A 6,753-nucleotide genomic window follows, 5' to 3' on the forward strand; every position below is an offset into this window, starting at 1 on the left:
ATGGCAGAATCCAGGCAGGCATGGTGTAGGCAGAGCTGAAAGTTCTACATTTTCATCTGAAGGCCAATAGGAGAAGAGTGGATTTTAGGGAGCTAGGAAGAAAGTCTTAAAGCCCACTCCCAGAGTGACACACTTCCTCCAACAAGGCCACATCTACTCTAACAAGGCCACACCTTCTAATAGTGCCACTCCCTGAGCCAAGCATATTCAAACCAACATACTAGCCATCAGATTTATATTGACAGGTAATGCTTTTTTGGAACTGGAGTTTCAGATGGTTGTGAATGTGGTAGCTGGGAATTGAACCCAGGTCCCCTGGAAGAGCAGCCAGTATTCTTACCTGTTTGAGCCATCTCTCCAGCACTGCTTAACATTTTTTAAAGCATCCTCTTCTTTGGACTAGGTTGTATGACTGAAGTGAGCTGTTACCCATAAGCCAGAAAAGTGAGCTTTAGGCTAAAGATTTAGAAGCTGATAAATGGAGCTGAGTCTCAAAGCTGAGTCAGACCTGTGGCCAGCTAGAGTCAGGGGGAGAGGCAGTGCACATGGCCAGGCTGTGTAACTGCGGTTACCAAAGACTGAGTGTGTGGGTGTAAACATCAGTGTGCTGTAGTACGGAAGAGGGTGACTTCTGAGTGCAAGCCTAACATGAGGCAGCAAACACACGGGACCTCGGAAGCATGGTTCTGCTCAAAGTGGCTCAGGCAACCCCTTCGTATTCTTAGAACCACATTTCTGGTTGATAGACCCCTTGTGTTTGAGCCATCCTTCTGTATGGATAGCCACTGTCACTGTTGGGAGCTGACTTGTAGCAGAAAGCTGCTATCATCTTTGCAGCCATCTCAAGCCATATATCCTGACAAGAGACTTGTTTTTCAACAGCCTACAACAGCTGAGCACACTCTGATAAAGATCTTATTTATCCCACATATCTTGTTTTGCTGTTTAGTGTCCCCAACTGCAAGGTGCACCTGCACGTGCTATCCACGATATACATGTCTGCAAGGCACACATGGTATCTGTGCCTGCAAGGCGCACGTGGTATCTGTTGGGGTCCACACTAGCCCCATGTTGAGGCGGCCAAAAAATGTTGAGAACCACACTAGTCCCTGTTCGGGTGCCAAAAAATGTTGCGGCTCAAGCAAAATGTTGAGGCCCGGGCCAACCCACGTTTGGGCAGCCACTGTATTCCGGCCCAAGTTGCCGATCTGGTCAGCGGGTCGGGGTTCAGCAAGAGTGAGAGTGAGGACGGATTCGAAGAATGCAGACCAGACAGAGTGTAATTCAATCCTGTTTATTCTTCAGTCTAAGTCCTAAGTCTTGAGTTCCTAGTGCCTAGTCCCTAGCTCCCAGTCCCTCCAAGTTCCAAGTTACTTCTTCCAAGTTCTCTTCCAAGTGCCTGCTATCTGTCTTCTCTCTGCTGTGTCTGGTTCTCTCCTCTGTGTCTCCCTAATGTCTGATTCTCTACTGTCTGCCTCTGCCTTTTATATGTCTTACTTCTAAGCCACGCCTCTAAGTTACACCTTTAATCATGCCCTTAGGTCTTGTCTCTAAATCTGATCTCTACACTTCTAAATCATACTCTTAAGTCACACACCTTTAATCTCTCACACCTTTAATCTCAAGGTATCTAAACCAAGATTATCGGAGTGTGCTCAGCTGTTGTAGGCTATTGTAATCCAAGTCACATGTCAGGGTATATGGCTCAAGATGGCTGCAAAGCTGATAGCCGCTTTCTGCTAAAAGTCAGCTCCCAACAGGTATCCACACCTGCAAGGCATGTGGCAAAGCATATAAATACCTTGGATTTCCCTTCAATAGAGGAGACTTGAGACTTGATCAGAACCTCTGTCTTGTCTCCATTCTTCTCATCTCTTCCCCTTCATCCCCACTCTCTCTCTTGCTAGACCCTGACCCTCAGACCAGAGCAGCAGCTCGGGTGGGACACAGTGACTCCCAAGCCGGGCAGTGTGGGCCTCAACAAGCCACCCTTCAGCTCAGCCCAGCGCCCCAACTATGGAAAGATGCAGGTTTCCTCGGCTTAGAGAACCACAGCCAACTTTCTGTGCAGCAGCTGTTTCCTTCCCATTCTTTTTTCAATTGCAAGCCATGTCTATTGACAGTAAGATAAATATGACATCATAGGCTTCCAGTTCTTTGGTAGGCTTGGGTTTCCCAGTGGGATCAGATAATACATAGGCTGGAGGGAGGGAACTGTGTGTGGAGAGAAGTTACCTCCTGGCAGCTGGAAGCAAGGAAATGGGATTTCCCTGGTCTTTGGCTGAGCTGGGCAATGGGTTTTGCAATGCCTGTGCATTGCCAAAAGCAAGTGGTTATAGGTTTGAACTTTAGGTAGGGTATGGGTCTCCAGAGACCAGAGGGAGTTGTAGCTAGAGAAGGGGGACTGAGCCAGGTGTAGTAGCACACGCCTTTAATCCCAGCACTGGGGAGGCAAAGGCAGCTGTATCTGTGAGTTCCAGGACAGCCTAGTTTACAGATCTTTCTGTACAGACAGCCAGGCTTCTGTCTCAAAACAAACCAAAAACAACAAGAAACCAAAAACAAACAAACAGCAGAGGAGAAGTGGGAGGGGGAACCCAGAGAAGCCTGAGGTAGAGCAGTCATTAATCTCAGACTCTCCTCCACTAAGGTCAAATCTGGTCTAAAATCTGGTCTGTGACAGATGCTTAGGCCTGCCTACCCACTTTGCTGTAGGCAGCTCTGCCTCCTGCTTCCTTCCTGCAGCCCAAGGTGGCTGATAGCACCTCATGACCAAAGCATGCCCTGCCCACCTGCCTGCTGAGCTATTTGTGTGTTCTGGAAATCATTGTTTAGCCCCTGGAGACCTCTACTGTTCTTGGGCATTGTTTTTATAGACTGCTCTTTCCCTGTGGCCTCCAAAAAGTAGGTCAAGGTAGTTAACCTGCTTTAGGGAGAAGTGCTAGGGTTCAAGACATCCAGCCTGGTGTTAGGACTCTTGAATTCTCTTTTTAGCCTCACAAATAACAGCTGCGCGGCAACACTTCCAAGCATATTCTCCCTTCTGGGTCTTTCTGAGCCAGGCTTTAGGTCGCAGGATTTTTTTTTTTTAATTCCCCTCAAGCTGCATCCCCTGGGGCTGTCATTTCCTTCTCCCTTCCCTTCATCTGGAAGATAGTTCTTATAGCTGTCCCCTGCTCACTGTAGGTGCCTGGAGCAAGTGAGGCTGAGAACTGCAGCTCATAGAGAGATTAAAGGCTTTGGGTGGACAAAGAGGAAAGAGGAGTGATGGGGCCTGGTGAAGCTGTCAGAATGTTGGAGGACAGGCCTTGGGGATATTTCATGGATGCTGAAGTCCTGGATGTGAGGGGAGGTTCCTGGGCTATGCACGATGGCTGTAGCTTGCCTTCTATTTCTAAGTCTTCCTTCTGTGGAACATAGAGAAAGCCTGGTTCGTACAGAAACTCTGGCAGAGGGGACTCTATTGAATGGAGCCATCACACAAAGGGCAGTGTTACAGAGAAACCACATGGAGCAAGGTAGAGTTTGGCTAAAGAATAATAATCTTGTCTTGGCTTGAGCAAACCAGTCTTAAGAGGCAATTAGCCTCCAGCCAACACTACAGGAAGCCAGAACTGGCAGCCCTAGGACCAAGTGCATATGAAAGGACCCACTATGATGTGCTCCACCAGATAAGGGTGAAGGCAGGTAGCCTATTCAACCTGCAGGGAAGAACTGCCCCACTTAAAGTGCAGTCCTGTATCTCAGTGTGTACTGCAAAGCTTCACACTAGCTGGTAAGGAATCATCTTGGGCAGTGTTCTGAGCTTGAACCCCCTACCCAGTTTCTTGCTGCAAAGCTGTCTAATCTCTCTGCACTTTGATCTTACTGTAAGTTAGAAATAACAGTATAGATGCTCTTTGCCAAAATGATGTTCCTGATAAAATCACTGTAGGGGCTGCTGGGGATGTGGCTCAGCTGGCCACGCACTTGCCACATTAGTGTGGGGACCAGAGTTTGGATCACAGCACCCATGTAAATGCTGGGTGGAAACTTGTAATTCCAGCTCATGAGAAGAGAAGCCAGGGCATCCCTGGAGCAAGATGGCTATCTAATGAACAAATTCTGGGATCAAGTGAGAGACCCTGACTCAATGAATAAGATGAAGAGCAACAGAAAAAGAAACATGACATCAGCCTCTGGCCCTCACATGCATTTGCACACATGCTTATGCACTCATACACATGCACACGCGCGTGTGTACACACACACACACACACACACACACACACACGCATCGTGCATGTGCACACCGTGAAGAAAACATTGTGAATAGAAAGTTTACTTACTTCTGCCAACCTACATCAGAAGTTAGAATGCAGTGCAATGTAGGCTACTGCTTGCCTCCCGTAGTAAGCCAAGGGCCGACACAGCTGGTGGCTCATTATTGCTGCCCAGTAGTAAGAAAGAATACAGTGCTATATATTGTTAGGCTGGGAAAAGATAAACATTCCAAGTACAGTTTCTACTGAAGGCATATTACCTTCACACAACATAAAGACTGGCCTTCATAAGTCACCTACGATCTGTACTGAGATCTGTAAGAGCATGGCACAGACCCATTGTAACGGGGCCATTCAGTAAATGCAATTTCTTTCCCTTTATGTTCTGTCCTTATTTGGGATTTCTGCAAGCAAAGAGGAACCTATTTAAGGTAGAAGTTCCAAGTCTAGCTTCTCTCCACCCCAGAGTCCCCTAAGGAGCTGATTTTTGCTCTGTCTCCTCACAGTCACCTGCTCTCGAGGATGGGACTCTTGAATTCAGCTCTTTGGTTTCACACTGTCTCTGTTGTGTTATTTTTTCCTGAGAGTTCATATCTATTAAATCCAGATAAAGAGGATATCAACAGACCAAAGAAACGATCCCATCCACGTCTATCTTGATGGACCAAGGAGTTTGCTGGGGTCACGTACCTGCCCAGCATGGGAATAACTCTAAAGGCTGCACCACTGGTGCCCTGGTGCAGAGTTAAGACGGCTACACCACTCCAGTAATTGCTTACTGGCCATGTAACTTTAGGGACGAATCCTGTCTTAGTTCCTTTTTTATTGCTAGGATAAGACACCATAACCAAGGCGGCATTCTATTTAATTAAAAAGAAAACATTCAATTTGGGTCTCACATTTCCAGAAGGTAGCAGAGACCACAGCTACACATGGTGGGGAGCATGGCAGCAGGCAGGCAGGCAGGCAGGCAGGCAGGCAGGCAGGCAGGCAGGCAAGGCTGTGGGTCAGAGCTTATATCTGGTCAACAAGCATGAGGCAGAGAGAAAGCCAACTGAACTAGTGTGGGCTTTTGAAACCTCAAAGGCTATCCCCACTGACACATCTCCCCCAGCAAAAACACACTTCCTAATCCCCCCAAACAGTTCTACCAACTAGGGACCAACATTCAAATATACGAGCCTATGGGGACTCATTCATTCCACTACAATCTATTCAAACCACGACACCTTCCCCCAGTGATGGACTGTAAAGTTCAATATGACATAAACCCCTAACCAAGTGTTTTTTGGTCATTCTGTTTATCACAACAACAGGAAGCATCAGATTAGGGGGCATGCAGGTGGGTTGGTGGGTGTGTCTGGGGGAATGAAATCAAAAATAGAAAATGCTGGTTTGGGGTGCAGTGAGCACCATCTCCAGATCCAGGGAGTGGTTCTTTCTGGTTTTATCTTTGCTTTGGGGTGGGGGAGGGGGGAGGAAGACGAACGAAAGAGAAAAAGGATGTAAAACAGTATGTGGTGCTCACTGTATACTGTAGGTTTCAGGTGATTTCTCAATATGAAGCAAGGCTCAAAGAGGGTCATGTGCTGACAGAGAAACCCTGTCTCAAAAAAAAAAAAACAAAAAAACAAAAAAAAACTAAACTAAACTAAATAAAATAAAATGAAGGTCATTGCATTATCTCTCAGGTCCTTCTCTAATTTCTATGGTCGGGAAGACAACAAAAAGCCTCCACCAATAGGCAAGAGGCGAAATTAAGAAATAGAGATAGAAAGGCCCGAGAACCAGAAGGCAGAGATCTCCAAGGGCTTGGGGAGTTGACCTGTGGTTTCTGTCCCTTTGTGTCTGCTTCTCATTCTATCAGGTCAGGTAGAGACCAAATTCAAATCCGCTCTGGGATATCACTGGAGGGGATGCTGGCTGCAAAGCTTGCAGATTACAAAAATAAATCTGGAGAGAAAAAAATCAAGTGGACTTCCTGTAGCTTTGGAGGATGGCAGTGTACTGTATTTCTTGCATACCTGGCCCAGGTAACAAACACCTAGAGTTTGGAGACCCACAGAAAGAAGAGGGTTATGTCTCAATTTCTGCTCCTTAGCTTCCTTGGCTTAGTCTGAGCAGCCTGAATGGAGCTGAAGGAGGGGCACACCTGCAGCTTCCAGCTCCTGGCTGACCTGGCGTGGGGTGTGTGTGTGTCATCAGTTTGAAGGACCCGTCACCGACCCGCTTAAGAACTGAGCCAAGAGCTGGATTTCGTACGGGTGATCCACCGAGTGCGGAAAGAATCTGGGCTCCCTGGGGTGTCAGGTAGGCAAAAGGCTCACCCACTACTGAGGAAGGGAGAGGGGCTGGGATGGAGGAGGCGGGGCTCTCGAGACAGCCCACCAGTGGCCAAGGGGGAGGGGCGTGGCAAAGCACAGCTCCGCCCCCTGCGCACCACCTAGCTTGGGGACTGGAGCAGGAGGTGGCAGCCAACCTTGGCGCTGAA

Source organism: Arvicanthis niloticus, unplaced genomic scaffold (genome assembly GCF_011762505.2).
Source record: "Arvicanthis niloticus isolate mArvNil1 unplaced genomic scaffold, mArvNil1.pat.X pat_scaffold_67_arrow_ctg1, whole genome shotgun sequence".
NCBI classification, from domain to species: domain Eukaryota; kingdom Metazoa; phylum Chordata; class Mammalia; order Rodentia; family Muridae; genus Arvicanthis; species Arvicanthis niloticus.